Genomic DNA, 17,397 nt, shown 5'->3' on the forward strand with positions numbered 1-17,397 from the left:
ATGTGCATCACATGACTATGGTAGCCCACCTGACTCAATTCACCAGTAGGTGTCCCAAAATTCCACATCAGCAAATAATAAAAATACAATTTGGTATGCACAAGCAGATTAATCAAATAAACAAACAAACACAAACATATTTTAATAAATAAAGAAAGAAAATATGCATATATTTCAGCGACAGCTACACTGCCACCAAAATTACAGAAGATTCATGTTTACCATATTCAAAAGAAATTTGCATGAATCTTGTAATTTTCCCATATCTTTGGCAATTAACCATTAACCTTGCTTTTAATCAACAGTTTCTTTTAAAGTTTTTAGAATAAATATTATGCAACTATGAATTATGCTCAACTAACACAACTAATTTTTGAACTGGACGATCAAGAAATGAAGGTTGCTTTAAGCGCTCACCTTTCTTTCTTAAATTACTTTGTCCTATTTGAATGTTGACTTTACGCACAAGACCATCATCCTATTGAATTCCTTTCAACCTTGTTTTGTAAAGAATGGGCTGAAACAATCAATTCCTGTGTATGAGAATGGAGGAGATGGATCTACTCGGTCAACTGGCAGGTCAGCCATACTCTGTTCTTGGGTAGGACCACGCGCCTTTCTGCAAGTGACACAACTCTTGATATGCTTGGCCACTACCTTGCTGGCACCCATTATCCAATATCCATTGGCTCTAAGTTCGTTCAAGGTTTGCCCTCGGCCTTGGTGCTGTGTTTTCTTGTGACAGTGATCAAGTATGAGTTGTGTGTCAATGCCTTCTCTGGAAGTATCACTGGATGCTTAAACTTAAGTGTGGCCGATGACATTCTGAACCTGCCACCAACCCTGAGCACTCCATTCTCAAGAATAGGGTCAAGCTGATACCTTTTTGCGAGTTTTCCATAGTTTGTTTTTTGATTTATGACTAAACCAGTTCAGCTCTTCTTCGAAGGCTTCTGTCTGTGCTGCCTTGACGAGCACAAGAGCAGCTTCCTGTCTTTCCTTCACACTAATGGGCCCAGATCTGTCTTTATGTGCCAGTCTCTGAATCCGAGCAATGACGTTGAGGCATGTTATCCAATCAGAGAATCTTGACAGCCTCTTGAGGATACTGTCTCTTTCAACGACATCTGTTTTCAGGACTTTTACCTCTGGGTCACCTAAAAGAAGCTCTGGGGATCCTTTGTCAATGACAATTTCTTGTTCCCATAAGAACTTGGGTCCTCCAAGCCAACTTGATGCTAGGTCTGCCACCTTGAGACCCCTAGATGCATGGTCTTCCTTGTACTCGGGACTTCTCTCCATCTTCACTTTTAAATGTTTCAGTTTGACTATAGCCAGATGCTTGTTGTTGGGAAGTTGAGGACACTCTCTAAATGGCAGAGACATCTCCAGATGTCCAATTTCCTTATGGTGAATTTTACTATTCAAAAATTGAATATCCTCTTGAGATATTGTCCTTTCTCTCGAGTTTGTATCCTGGAAATCAGTCTCCAATGCTTTAATCACAGACGCAGGTGTGATGGGCGGAAATTCTTTCACAGAGACACGATGACAGAATCCTGTTTCATCCCTTCTGCTACTGCTAGGTATCTTGGCACCAACTATACTCCAGCCTAAATCTGTCTTGACTGCGTATGGTTCATGCTCATCCCCTGATACCACTTTCTTTGGTTTAAGAGCCCTTGCACAGTCATAGCCAATTAGGAGTCCAACAGGACAGTCCAATAGGTCTGGCATCTCTTCCGCTACACTAAGCAGGTGGGTCGACCTTTTGGCTGTGTCACGAGTTGGAATACTAGTTTTCTCCAATGGAATGTATTCTTGGGTGTATGCTGGTGGTAGCTCAATGCACTCTTGTGAACTGTACCCTCTGACCTTTATCCCAACAGCTCTGTGACAATTCACTATTAAACTCCTGTCTGTCATTGTTGACAGCTTCAGTTTTACAGGTTCTGAGTACGCTTTAATTTTTTCACACACATCTTGGTTGATGAACGTACTACTACTCTGTGTCTAACAATGCATACACCAACATTTCTGGGCTACTCTTGTCAGCACGAGAGAGCCACACTGGGACAATCATTGAAGTGCGGTCGGTATTGTCCTTGTTTAAACTACATAAGGAAGTAGAGGAACTTGCTGTTTGTAATGATACTTCAGGCTTATGTTCTAAAGAGCATTCTTCATGAAGCGGAGACGGGTGGCTCTTCCTGCAGATGTTGCAAGTAGCCCTCTGCCGGCAATTTTTCGCAACATGGCCAACTCTCAGGCAACCGAAGCACATGTTGTTGCTTATGATGATTTTTTTCTTCTCATCAAGAGGCATTGCTGTAAATTTTTCACATTTATAAATGAAGTGATTCTGTTGACAGCAAACGCATTCTACTTGTCTTTTAGTTTGAGTGGCAGGATTAGCTGTAGAACCATCTGATATTCTTGAGTCTTTAGAAGTTGGGCTTGTCCTTTGAGTCACCCTTGTTGATGTCGCTAGTGTGCTTGCTTTGACACGTCTCTGTTCCTTGCCTAATCTCTCATCAGTTCTGTCATTCTGTTTCAATGCAAGAAGAGAAGACACCGGATTGCATGCAATGCGTGCCTCCTCTGCTATGAAGTTGGAGAATTTTTCAAAGCCTGGATATGGCTTGCCTTCATCCAATGCCTTAGTGACATGCCGGTTCCAGCGGGTCGTTGCCCAGTCAGGAAGTTTCTGAAGCAATTTGTGATTTTCCTCACAATCGTCTAAAACCTTCAGACCTTGTATGTGAGGCATTGCATTCTTGCAGGAGATAAGGAAATCACTAAACTCTCTTAATTTCAGTGCCTCTTTCGGTCCAATCTTGGGCCAGTTGCTCAGTTTACCTCGAAAGGCTCTTTGAACTATAAAGGGGTGACCATAGCGCTTGTTCAGAGCATCCCAAGCCTGTGTGTATGCTTCTTCATCACTCCTATAAAATGTTCCTTCCAACACAGACAGTGCTTCTCCACTTATGTATTTTTTCAAATAAAACAGTCTATGTGCTGGGTCTGAGCAACTTGTTTCTATTAAGGCCTTGAAGCAGGTACGCCACTCAGTGAATTTGAGTGGGTCTCCTGTGAATATGAACGGCTCTGGTGCAGGAAGTCTCGTCATTAACAGAGATTCTTTTAAGGCTTGAACCAGCGAAACTTCATTCATTTTTGGCTCTAATTTTCCTTCAGATGGTAAAATGACTCTCGAGACATGGGCATACGGAGCTTTGTTATGCGGTATTGGAAGCTGATGTGGAGGCAGAGTGGTTTTTTCTCTATTTTCTCCTATTTCAGCAATCAATTTTGATTCCTCTTCAGCATAAACATTGTATTCAGCCTCCATAGCTTCAAGATCCCTCTGATCTTCCATCGTTTTAAGTTTCTCTTGCTGGGCTAGCACTTCTTTCCTTTGTGTGGCTATTTCTGTTGCTCTGCTTATTTCAGCACGTTTAGATGCCAAGCGTGCCGCAGCTTCTGCCTTCTTTATTGACACCTGACTACCTGGTAAGCTATCCACGCCAGCTCTTGATACAGTTGAGCCATAAATTGACCTGGCATCTTCTCTCTGGAGCAATTTCAAGAGTGTTTCTTTTACTGCATCTGCATCAAAATCTTTATCAACTTCTGAGTAACGTGTTTTCAGAAGAGCAATTACCTCTGTAGTAACTGCGGTGCAGCTATCCATTTTCCTTCTAATATCTTGAGATGGTGTAGTCAGTGCACGTAAGCTCTCATATTCTTGCTTTAAGTTTGACTCATATCTGTCCAATGCTGTTATCATGTTCCCTAAGTCTGATTTGCAACATTGTTCCTTTAGTTTAGTCCTAACATACTGAACCTCTGCCTTGAAGGTTACATATATGAGCATAAACTTTCTTTGCTTTTTAGCACTTTCTTCTTTTATGTACTCAAGCCCCTTTTCTGTTGGATGTTTCTCTCTTTCCGATCGCCTCACTGCTTGTTCAGTTTCAGAAGCTGGCTTCTGGCTCTTTATTTTATGTATTTTTAAATCTGCATTAATATCAGCTATGCGTTGTTCAGTTTGTTCTCTTTCAGATTCTTCTATTTCAGTTTCTAGCTTTGTCTCTAATTCAGTTCTCATCTTCAAGAGCCTGAATTACTCCCTCTAATACAAGTGGATCCATTGTATTAACTATGGCCTAATTAGAAACAATACTATTGAAATATAAATTCTTTGAATGCAAACTTATATCACACGAAACCAAAATAGTAAATGAATTAAACTGTCAAACTAAATTACACATGTTACTGTAATCTAATTGCAATGTACATTTCTCTCTTCATCGCTAATGCATTGATGAAAGAAACATTCCTTTCAAATTAGCTAAGAAAATATCTTAATCAGACCTTACATCCGTGGGCTTATCCTCACTCACTGAATTGTCCGAGAGTGTTGCGTTGTTGCTCCCTTGTGTCTGTTCTTGGCAGCAGAAGTAGTCTTCTCACGCTGGTTTCATTACACGAAGGGCCGTTAAAGCCTTGTTGCGAAGTCACGTTGATGGAAACCCAGGACGAGCAGGCAGATCTTCCGTGTAGAACGTAGCGATGTAATCTTCAAGCGGGCTGGATGATGTTTCCCGGAACGCTGGCGAACGTCGGTAGACTTGTTCACTCCCCGATGGCTGCGTTGTTCACCACAATGGATGGCGACGGTCTCCACCACGTCCTTCATGGCCTTGGTTTGCGATGTTCTCCACCGAGTGCACACCAAGCATGTTCACCTCCCTCGGTCACGATTTTCTCTCGTGTTTTCTGCTGGCTGCGGTATCAGTAGCAGTCCACGTTTTTCACTGTAACTGCTCCTAAACTTTTCTCCTGATTAAAGATGAACCACGATCCAACTGATGGTTGATGAGTTTTTATTTGCTTTCATACTCCAAACCACCGTGAAAAACTGAAATAAAATGTATCACATTCTAACATCAGCATATGTCACGTAAATGAGTCTCTCCATGATATTATTAATTAACGAATTATCTTTTAACACTTTTAACATAACTAATCAAATAAGACATACAAAACCATACCGTGTGCGCCCTCCAACCAGAAAGTTCAGGGTAGCTAAATATCTTCGTTCTCACACACATCTTTCTTCATGCACATCTTAGCTACAAAAGAACGAATCTTACATTTTCTCTGCAATTAGCTATGTGCATCACATGACTATGGTAGCCCACCTGACTCAATTCACCAGTAGGTGTCCCAAAATTCCACATCAGCAAATAATAAAAATACAATTTGGTATGCACAAGCAGATTAATCAAATAAACAAACACAAACATATTTTAATAAATAAATAAAGAAAATATGCATATATTTCAGCGACAGCTACACATACTGTACATGGATGAACCAAATGGCCATTTTAAATGTCATCAATGCAAAAGATGTGATTCAGGTTTGGATTCACTTCTTTCTTAATAATAGTCTTGGTTATGTCTATTATATATAACATTAATCAGTTGTTGTATTGTTTTTTTTGTATTGTTTTTTTTTAAGGTCAAGGACTGTATTCATCACATGAATGCACTACAACAGATGATGGCACTTGCGATGTTCTTGATGGACATTACTGTTTAAGTTTGGCATCACCAAATGAGTGCGCTTTCGCCAGAAAACATACAGTCTGTACAGCTGGGCAGAAAGTTAGAACACCTGGTAAGTCTACTTTTGGCAATTTGAATATGGGATTTATCAGGGCTTTACCTTTTGAGGGACAACATTGTAGAATAATAATTGAATCCAGCCATTCCCAAATTCAAGAATGCTGCAACCCATTTTGAAATCTATACATCTTCTGCGGATCACCCAAACCTTTAATTACAACTCTGATCACCACACAAGACTATGATTAAGTATTTCCCTGTATCTTTTTTCATTTCATAAACAAAGCTCTATGTGAAGGTGGGACTATGGCAGTGCAGTGCTAACTAGAAGGGCTCTCAGAGACACAGATCTCCATCACCACCAAATTCTGTCTCTCACCATGTTAACAAAAATGAAAAATAATTAGATTTGCCCCTTGATTAGAATCTGCTCCAAAATGTAGTGGGTTCTTCTTTGGCCTTTTGAGGGACAGCATTTAGGATATTATTCCAGCCATTCCCATATTCAAGAATGCTGCAGCCCATTTTGAAATCTATAAATCTTCTGTGGCTCACCCAGACCTTTAATCACAACTCTGATCACCACTGTTACGTTCCCTGCTAGGGTCAGGCAACATAAACAAAAACAAATGACAAAGGAGTAGGAAAAATGGGCAGACAACGTCGAATAAAGTTTGAAAAAAAGAATCAAGAAATTATTATATTAAAACTAAGTCAAAAATATATTGAAAAATGGAAAATAGAAGAAACTAAATCTCAAAGGTCAAAGAAACAAACAGGCCTCCAAAATTAGGCCTCATCGAACCCCAGGCCTCACCCTCGGACTATCACTCCGAGAGTAGTGGAAGGTCGGAGGCGGACTAAGCGAGGCACCGAGGCTCGTAACATGGCAGCGGTGGTGTCAGCAAAAACCAAATGCGATTCCCAAGAGCGAGCGGAAGGTCGACGTCACCAAGCGCCTTTTAAGGGTCCGGCTCCGGTCACGCACAGCTGGGCTGTCTGCAAAACACAGAGAGAAATGACAGTAAGGCAGATATACACAGGCCACATAGAAAATATGCTCAGGGACGTAACAAACACACAAGACTAAGATTAAGTATTTCACTCTATATTTTTATTTCATAAACAGAACACTTAAGACCGTGCTAATAATCACTTGGGTTTTTATGTGTCACTAGCACGTGTCTACATTTCGGGGAAGGATTTCTCACTGTAGAGTTGTGTATAAAAGGTCCTCTCTAGAGCCAGTGTTGGTCCTTCTGGGCTTCTGTAGAAACATGGCGGTGCAACATGGCGGCCTCTGTGGAAGATGAGCTGCTCCTGTGAAGATATTAAGGGCTCATACTAAACTAATGAAGATGAGCTGCTCCTGTGTAGATATGAAGGGCTCATACTAAGCTTAAGTAAACACGATTCATAATTACAGGTGTTTATACACTAATGAAAACATAACTATGAATACTACTAATGGATTCCCCTAAATCCTACACACCGTATCTTTTATTTATTAATTTTATTTATAAATTGTGAATAATCTTTTGCGGCCCACATGCCGTACTTGCAGTACCTTCATGGCTAACACTTGGGAATCACTGATTCAATCAGTCAACAAATGAAGCAGAATAATCAGTTACATTTACATTACATGTATTCATTTAGCAGACCCGTTTATCAAAGCACCTTGTACAGTGCAGACACAACTTCATCAATGTGTGTGGTGGTATTAGAGCCTTATTCTACCAGATGAGGTACAGCAATGCTGCAACCAGTTGAGGTTGACATTGTAGTGGAACATCCCTGGCTGACTTATCTCCTGTTTTTATTTTAATCCACAGGTTCTAAGAGCTCAGACACTGAGTGTGAAGACTGTCCCAAGGGTCAGTACTCTACAGATGGAGTGGACTGCATTGCCTGGACTGAGTAGGTCATTTTGACACAAGCATATTAGAGTGTCTTTCACACCGATCTTTACATTTAGGAGGTCACGGGCCACAGCACAACAAAAGCCAAAGCTTTGCTAAATTTGAGCATTATTGAGGATCCTGACAATAATGACTGCTCAGAAAAAACTGTTGCTGTCAATGCTTCAGCTCATTGCATATTCGTCAAATCCATAAATTCCTCACATGATTGAACTTTCATTTGACTGTCAGAATAGTTACTGTTGTGGGACCTGCCCACTCTATATTTCGCCTTACATTTAAAAGTATTTTTTGTGTTTTTTTGTCTTTCAGTTGTGATGCCATAGGAAAGAAAGCGGAAGAAGGAAGTGCTACAGCTGATGTTAAATGCACAGACTTACCCAGGCAGAGACACATGCTCTTATTGAGTGTTGTTATGTTCTTAATTCTATGCGCCTTGGTCTATTGTAGAAGATTCCAGAAAAAAGGCAAGTTCATTTTTTTGTGTTTGTCTCTTTCAGTGACTTATCAAATGTCACAGCTTATGATCAGTTTATATTGAATTTGTCCTGAAATTGAAATTTCAGACTGTTCAGTAGTCTTGCAGCTCTTTATTAAATGAATGTATGTATTATGTTACCTCCATGTAACCCTAAGTACAATACATCATGTTGGGCTGGAGCTCCTCTGCTATTGTTAGTAAATAGATATCAGACAATATCCTGTCCACTAGACGATACATCCACCTTGTTATGTATACCTGCTACAAAAATACCTCAAAGTGAAAGTTGATCAGATGCCAATGTACATAACCTCAAGATGCATTTGACATCTGTGTCTGTGTCGGACACTCTTTTATATTCTAATTAGATCTTTACTCTTGGTCAGATTCCTTACCTGAGGAGGAAGAGAATTACAGATAATTATTCCCCCCTTTCTAATGTAACATCAGTAGAGGCATTACTTGAGAGGAACAAATCATCAAAGGTGCAGTGTGTATTTTTAGTGGCGTCTAGTGGTGAGCTGAATATCATATGTTAATATGATGGTTTGCTAACAAGGCACGATAACGTTGGGTAGATTTACGTAACTAGCTAAGTTCTAACCATCTGCAAACCATGTTGGTGGAAGTGTTATGGTAGCTGCACAAATGTCCATCTTGCCTATTAGGCATGTGGTGCCCACTGAGGTTTGATGGCAATGAAGGTTTTGTGGGTGCAGGCAGAAGGCACTTGGCAGGGCACCAGATGTGGTCAGGATGGAGACGTTGGAATCTTTGAAGGATCTAGAGACTACAACAAGAAGGGGTGCATGTTTTGACAGTTAATTGCCTTGTGAATAACCAAGAATATTGAAGCTATGTAGCTTTATTTTGTTTGCCATTTTGTGGCTGGCTGTTAACTTTGCTTTTAATGAGCCATTGATGGTCTACTTGTCTCATTGAGATGTCAGTGGTCATATGAATTAGTAAATACTGTCAGTATGATCTCCTTCTGTGTGTGTGTGCCCCTCCCACTGCTCCCCACAGCAGAACACAGTGTTTGGAGACCCATTTCATGTTATACTGCACCCTAGTGGCCAGATCCTTCATGGATCTACAGCTTTATCTAATCTAGACCATGTTTGTGTCACAGACACGAGTGGGATATAATGGAGAAACAGATTTAAAGCAATAACATCAATAACCTCAGTGTTATTTAACAAGCTGGATCAATGCTAAACCTGTTTGTTTTCCCCCTACCAATACCAGAATCAATGTATTTCTTTGACTCAGGATATGATGGAGGATCTAACTATCCTTAAGAAAATACCAAATAATTAAAAATTTCATTTATAGTCAGCAATATCTTGTGTTGTGTTTTAAATTATTGATATCTCTGTGTTCCAGAGAAGGGAGCGAAGACCCTCAAAGTCTGAGAAAGGAAGTTGTTCTTCTTATTCACACACCAGAAGTAACAACCACCAAAAACATGATAATTCCTCCAGTTTTTTCTACGTTCCTGCGCAACACAAAGATGGACTGCTGGACACATGGACACAAGCTTTAAGCATAGCCATTTATGCTGACTGAGTATATGGCAGTGAACCTTTTCTTGCAGTACTAAGGCCCAATGCACACTGCCTGCGTTGCTTGTGCCTGGAGGCTGCGTGTGTGTGTCACACCACCGACGTTCCTGCTGCAGCACTGCTAATGCCAGCCCTATCTGTCTGCATTGAGTTTGCCTTGAGAATGGCCATCAATACACAATCAGTTTGGTGTCATCTATCACTGATGAGTGATCGATAAGTGAAGACTAGAATTGGACTTTTATTTAGTTGTACAGTTTACTTTTATTACCCTGGGAGTGAGTAAGTGAGTTAGTGAGAGATGAGAACTACTAACTTATATCAATATAATGTAACTGGTATTAGCATTTGCTAGATTTTAGTGTATCAAGTTGGATGTTATAATCCTCCCCCTCTCTCTCTGTGCATGCATTAAATATCTTTTAAAACTTTCTAATGTTTTACTTTATATTTGTTTTAAATAAAAAAAATAACTAGTATTTCCTTTAGTACATGCAAGTTATAGCTTCAGTTTTAGTATTTTCTCTGCATTTGGCTACATTTGTGTCTGACTATATGTTAAAGATGCAGGGTGCGATTCAGTTTTGCGAGAGGTTGTATACATTTGTTTGTGTAAGTTTGGTGTGAACCAATATTTGTTTCCCATTTACAGAGCCAGGACTGTGTATGAAAACGTGTTGTTTTTTAGCACAAACACTGCTGTGAGGAGGATTTCCCTGAATTTGACAAAAAGTGTATGGGATTTGAATCGTGGCCTGTACCTTTGATACTTTATCGTGTTCTTGTATTTCAACCATTTACTTCAGCCAAACAATATGACATTGGTTTTCATTGTCATCCCTATCAGTGTAGTTAAGTTAATAACCCTAAAGAACTCACATGAACTTGCAGGTTGTTAAAAACGTTACGATCGTCACTCCCGCTCTCTCTCACGTCATCATATCGCAGCTGCTTTACCATCATACCAATGTTTTAAATACAGATTTAATTCCCAGAATGGAAGATAAAGACTAGAGTACTGAATGACCACAGATGATTTACTGGGATGAGGAATGAATGAAGTCATTAGTCATTAAATATCCATGGGAGCTTTTGGTGATTGGATGAAAAAAAGAACAATACTGAAGATGTGGCGTCAGGCAGGTGGCATTTTCATTTTAAAAGAGAACACCATGACCATATATAGTCCATTTAGATCCACCAAAGACTCCGGTGGGTTAGTTGCTACTCCTCTCCTTTGGTCATCATGTGTGAGGCAGTAGGCCTGTACTGTAAGCCCCTCCTTGAAACCTGCAACTTCATAAATGTACTTTTACTGTCCAAAATTTGAATTCCTTCTTGACCAATAAAGTTGTCATTCTGAAGGAACTGATAGAACCGAAAATAGCTATTTTACTGTTATTTTGTATAATTTGTATCTGTAACTCATACCCCTGGATGTGTACTCTGTCTGTCTCATTGAGGCCTGAACAATTAGCATCTGACCCCCCCCCCCCCCCAGATAGCCTCTTTCCTGCTATCACCCTTTGGCCCCTGTTATCACCCCCTCCCCCCATAGGTGAACCCCTCCACCTCACTGTCTCCCCTTCTTGCCATCACCTATAGGGTGTGGTCTCCCCTCCCCTCATGTATTCTACCTGACTGAATGGTATAAATGCCAACATAGTCTACAATCAGGTAGGTATTCTCAGTATTCTTTTGCTTTGTGTGCATCTTCGTTGATTCAGGTGTGTTTATGTATGTTTACATTTGAAGGACCAGGAAATATGAACACTGATGATGGCAGCAAGCTGAAATGTTTGCTCCTAAGTCTGTAGTTTTAAATAAAAGAGAATAAAATAATTTGACAGACAAAGTCTTCCTTTTTTTCAATATGTGGAACTCTCACCTCCAAGGACCAGGAAATTGAAGCAAAACAATGTGATATCACAGGTAAGCCTACATCAAAAACAATGTGTAGCTAGTTTTTTTAAATGTCTGAAATCATTGACATTTCAACATGACTGTAAGACGGGGTTGACTCGGGTTGATTAAGGGTTTTCATTTGCCCAGCAGGAGGCGCCAACATACCAGTTACAAATATATAAGAGAAAACCTATGAATCAGAATCACGTTTATTGGCCAAGTAAGTTTGCAAACAAGGAATTTGACTCCGGGTAAAGTGGCTCTATTAGTGCAAAGAGTGGAGAGTGCAAGAAGTGCTTGGATAAATATTAAATGGTAAGAGAATGACGTAAGAAGTACAGTATATACAGCCTGTATAGTTATACAGTAAAGGGTGGAATGTATTGCACATTTCGTATTTGAGATATAAATCACTGTTTTGGCGAACAGTGTTCTGTAGCGCCTACCAGAGGGGAGAAGTTGAAATAGGTGTCCAGGGTCTGAGAGGTCTGCAGTGATTTTCCCTGCCCGTTTCCTGACTCTGGAGGTGTACAGGTCTTGGATGGTGGGCAGGTCGGCACCGATGATCTTAATCCTATCCAGTTGGGTGGCCGATCCAAACCAGACAGTTATGGAAGTGCAGAGAATACACTCTATGACTACAGTGTAGAGCTGGTGCAGGAAGTACATCCTCTGCTGGGCCTTCTTGATGATTGTGTTGATTTGGGTTCCCACTTCAGGTTCCGGGAGATTGTGGATCCAAGAAGCCTAAAGGATTCCACAGAGAAACACAAGTGCTGTTGAGTATGGTGAGGGGGGGGCAGTGAAGGGGGGCTCCTCCTGAAGTCCACTGTCATCTCTACGGTTTTAAGTGTTAAGCTCCAGATTGTTACGACCGCACCACAGGGCCAGCTGCTCAACTTCCTGCCTATATGCAGACTCATCATCAACACGGATGAGGCCGATGACTGATGTGTCGTCTGCAAATTTATGGAGTTTAACAGATGGGTCACCTGAGGTGCAGTCGTTAGTGTAGAGGGAGAAGAGCAGTGGGGAGAGCACGCATCCCTGAGGTGCACCAGTGCTGACTGACCGGGTGCTGGATGTTATTTCACCCAGCTTCCCCTGCTGCTTCCTGTCTATCAGGAAGTTGGTGATCCACTGACAGGTGGAGGCGGGCACAGTGAGCTGGGTGAGTTTGGTGAGGAGGATTTCTGGGATGATGGTGTTAAACGTCGAAGTCTACAAACAGCATCCATGCATAAGTCCCTGGGGAGGCGAGGTGTTGCAGGATGTAGTGCAGCTTGACTGCATCATCCACTGACCTGTTTGCCCGGTAAGCAAACTGCAGAGGGTCCAGCCCCCTGCCTGTAAAGTCCTTCAGATGGGTCAACACCAGTCTTTCAAAGGATTTCATGACCACAGACGTTAGGGCGACGGGCCTGTAGTCATTCAGTCCAGTGATGGAGTGTTTCTTGGGGACTGGGATGATGGTGGAGCGTTTGAAGCAGGAGGGGACTTCACACAGCTCCAGAGATCAGTTGAAGATCCGTGTGAAGATGGGGGCCAGCTGATCAGCACAGGCTTTCAGACAGGAGGGTGACACACCGTCTGTGCCTGATGCCTTCCTTATCTTCTGTCTCTGAAAGAGCTGACACACATCCTCTTCACAGACCGTCAGTGCCGGTGGGGAGTCAGGGGGGAGGTTATAACGGGGGGTGCAGATGATTGTGTGAGTTGGAGCGGGTTGGGGGAGGGAATGTGGGGTGATCAGTGGCGTTTCTACATTAGGGGCAGGTGGGGCACTGCCCCACCAGATCCAGATGACGCTGTTGTGCAGAAAGCTCAATACATTCGTACTTCGCGGCAAAATATATATATTTTTTTTATGCAAAGTAGCGTGAATATGTGTGTGAATAAACTTGACTCACAAGCATTATAGTCTTGTTTTGGAGTAATTTGATTTGTGTGTTTTTCTGTCTGTGTGCTTGCTCTGTGAAATGCTGCTCTCCGCTGTCCCTCCCTTTCCGGTGGGGCAACAGCCCACGCTGCCCCACCGTTACCATGGAAACACCAATGAGCGTGAACCACACAGGCCAAAGTTAACATTGAGCGGTGGGGCACTTTCAGATGTGCCCCACGAAATCTGCCTGGCAACTAGACTGGAATAATGCGAAAACCGCGAGACCTGTACCCCGTGACTAAGAAAAAAAAAGAAAAACATACAGTCAGATCAATGCCAGTAACGGCACTGCTAGTTAGCTATCGCTAGATTTCGACTATTTTGGAAGTGTTTTTTAATTCATACAATGAATAACGTAGATTATTTGATGAGGGTGCAATTTAGTACATTGCCGCTGGAAGAAAAATTTGAAATCAAACGTTTGGGACCACACAGACCAGACGACTTGATCCTGCTGCAGCCTGGTCAGAAAGCGACTCGAACTTTCAAGACGGAATGGTATGACAGAAAGACATGGCTAACAGCTAGCACATCAAAACGAGCACTGTTCTGTTTCCCATGCCTTCTTTTTGGAATTGTTACTAATGCAGTCTCAGTTCGGACAACGGATGGATTCAAAGACCTGAAGCATCTGGCAGAAAGAACAGTGAAACACGAAAGCTGTAAACCCCATAATCAATTGCGCTCTGCAATTGGGGCAGGTCAACATCATGGCACAGCTAGATAGTGCACATCAGCGGAACATTTTAGAACACAACAAACAGACGGAGGAGAATCGTCATGTACTGGGGAGGCTGATATCGTGCATAAAGCTCTGTGGGAAGTGCGAACTTTGAGACGATGTGCGAGGGCGACACCAGGCTGCAAAGACACTACGATTCTGTGAGTCAAACTTTTTTTTTTTGGAGCTGATGGATGTATCAATGCAATCTGCAAGAACAAAGTTTTGTTCATTTAGCAGCATGTTTTTTTGCTGTTATTTGTTTCGGTTGTGCCTTTTGCTTCATATTGTATTGTATACGTGTGCCACAAGCTTAATAAATGATGCAAGTTATTTGAGCTATGTGTCTGTCTAATCTTTTTACTTTGTTGCAATCATTTTACTTTAATGCTGTATAGGCAACATCCTTGTGTCGCGCTGAAGCATGTGAAATGTATTTGAAATAGGATTTCTGCTCCATGCTGGCACTCAAAATGCAGCCCATAGCATATCTTACTGGTCTATATAGGCCTACTGCTTATAATAATCAGCTACCTCTATTTTTGTGACGGTGACGTGACGTCATACAAAATTGCCCCACCAGAAATTTCAGGCTAAAATCGCCACTGGGGGTGATCAAACCTGCAGTAAAACACATTCAGATCGTAAGCCAGTTGAGGGTTCTCCATGGTGTGGGGGGAGGTTTTCCTATAGTTGGTGATGTCCTGCAGGCCTCTCCACACTGACGCAGGGTCGTTAGCTGACTACCTGTTTTTCAGCTTTTCAGTGTAGCTTCTCTTTGCTACTCTTTTCTGGCCTTGTTGTACAGTATCCTGTCCCCACTCCTGTAGGCCTCCTCTTTGGCTTGACGAAGCTGCCTTAGCTTTGCCGTGAACCACGGTTTATTGTTGTTAAAGGTGCAGAACGTTTTGGTGGGTACACACATGCTTTCACAAAAACTGATGTAGGATGTCACAGTGTCAGTGAGTTCATCTAGGGATGTAGATGCAGCCTCAAAAACACTCCAGTCAGTGCAGTCAAAGCAGGCCTGTAGCTCCAGTTTTGACTCGCTGGTCCATTTCCTCACAGGATACATTCAATCATTCAGAGGGTATGAACATACCTGGCTGCTCAGAGGATGATGGCTACACACATGGAGTGCAGGAGTCTCTGGCTACAGAATACTCAAGATCCTTTTACCATCTTCCCCTTAAACATCCAGTTTGTTTAGTCGTTTATTTGATGAATTCTCATCTGCCAAGAGCTAATTGTTAAATAATAAAGTGCTAAAAATACAAAGTGCTGAAGTGCTGCAGATACTTTCAGAGTAAACATGTGAGGAACGGGTCACCAGATAGAGCGTGATAATAATTACTGATGTTCACAGTATGGCCTTGAGGACAATAGATTGATAAATGACCAGGGTTTCTCTCCATTCATTCAGCTGTTTGTTTGTGTTTTTGTCCATTTCCTTCTTCCTTCTTTGTACCTGTCCATACATAACACTTGCTTTACTGAAAAGTCTTGTGTAACAGTTCAAATAACATCCTTTCGTAAAACCGAAACTGAATTGCAGCCTTTAAAAAAAGACAGCAGGGACTGATTTTCCTGGACCACCAAAAGGTCTGATTCTTCCTTGCTTTTCTTCCCAAAACTCAGCAACATGGACTTGGGACGGCACAGTCTTGTGTGTCCTGGCCTCCCCATCCTCCAGTAGTCCAGTGTGGCTCCTTCAGAAAGAGCATTATCTTCTTCATGAGGAAAGTCAGGTGCTGAAATACCACAAACAATATGTGTTTTGATAAGACATGATCGAGTTATAACATCCTCATCCAGCAAGTGTTGTTCTTATCATGGTATGCAGGTCCCCACTCTGGCATCTCAGGGCAGCAGTCTCTGCAGTAGTGAGGTGGTGTAGCACAGCAGTAATAGAGAGGTGGCACTGTGGTCAGTTGGTCCAGAAGGAGAACGGGTCATTTGGCAGTCCTGTCTGGTTCAGTCTGTTCCATAAGCACCTGGAAAGAAACAAACTGGATGAGATCATGTATTACTTTATTGTTGCCATGTTCCTAAAGAACACACGACTATTGTGGATTACATGAAAAGGTGTTTGTATATCTATTTCACATTTAATGCCTTTATTGTCTTAGATCAAATTCCTCAAGACAAACACAATTACAATTGTAATAGTCTATCTTTCAATTTGATTTTTCTGTCTTGTAGGAGAATACTAAATTTGATTCTAACCTTATTTCTGCCTTGTAGGAAAATACTGTTTTAGCAGAAGAATGAGATTCTGGCTGATCCTCAGGATGTTACCTGCAGTATATCACTCATAGGAACCACAGGAACAGCCAGAATCTCATGCTTTCAGTAACACCCTATTCTCCTACAATCAAATCAAATTCAAATTCAGTCAGAAACTAAGTGGTAAAAAAGTAGGCTACTCACCGTCACCATTATTAATATGGCCATGAGCCATTCAGACCAGTCTCATCACACCCTTCTACCACATAGTTCACATTGTCAAAAAAAAATAGACAGCGTAACAGAAATGTTAGTTTGCATTTAATATGCGAAAAATAAAAAAAGATGTGAGTGTGTATGTGTATAAATAAAAAAAACAATACATTCATATGCTTGTGTCTTTATCAATATTCTCAACAATTATGTACAGTATGCCTTAATAATAGCAATCATTTAATAATAAAAAACATGAACATGCATACCTTGTTAAGCTTTTATTTTCTCTCTTCCTTCTATGATATATAAATACCACAGCCCCACATGTAGCAGCTAGGACTGCAACACCAGCTACAATGGCAACAGTGTTTTGTCTTTGTCTTTGACCACAATCAGTGTCATAAGAAGATGATCCTTCTCTTAGGACAACAAGTCCAATCAACTCACACCTACAGAGATCACATAAATAGTACATTTATTAAACATTGGATTGGATTACAATACAGTACAGTAATGTGTCAGTGCTGATAGGACGCAATCAGTTGTGGAAATGTATATGACTTACTTGCACATAGTCATAGCATAACTGTTTGACTGTCGGAGTTTCTGACAAAAGGCACCCTGTACACCTGCTTTATTCTCAAGGTGTTCCGCCTTAGAACACAGTCCACTGTGGCTAGGCTCACTGTATTGATGTTTAGGAATATGTCTTGGTCATCAATGGTTGCACTTTGTATTTGTTTACGTAATTTTACAGATACAGTACAATGGAAAATACAAGAA

The 17,397-nt window shown here is 41.3% G+C and overlaps 2 long non-coding RNA genes across 2 annotated transcripts; one reads left to right on the forward strand and one right to left on the reverse strand.

Annotated features, from left to right (window-relative positions):
- The first annotated feature begins 5,523 nt into the window (after nt 1–5,523).
- On the forward strand, nt 5,524–9,083 carry LOC116220362. Its single transcript, XR_004163607.2, has 3 exons — nt 5,524–5,688; nt 7,472–7,556; nt 7,871–9,083. It is a non-coding gene; the product is annotated as an uncharacterized LOC116220362 (long non-coding RNA).
- A 6,979-nt stretch (nt 9,084–16,062) lies between these two features.
- LOC116220363 lies at nt 16,063–17,061 on the reverse strand. Its single transcript, XR_004163608.2, has 3 exons — nt 16,881–17,061; nt 16,603–16,657; nt 16,063–16,166 (listed from the first exon to the last, which is right to left on the reverse strand). It is a non-coding gene; the product is annotated as an uncharacterized LOC116220363 (long non-coding RNA).
- Nucleotides 17,062–17,397: the final 336 nt, after the last annotated feature.

This window comes from Clupea harengus, chromosome 4 (assembly GCF_900700415.2).
Source record: "Clupea harengus chromosome 4, Ch_v2.0.2, whole genome shotgun sequence".
NCBI lineage: Eukaryota > Metazoa > Chordata > Actinopteri > Clupeiformes > Clupeidae > Clupea > Clupea harengus.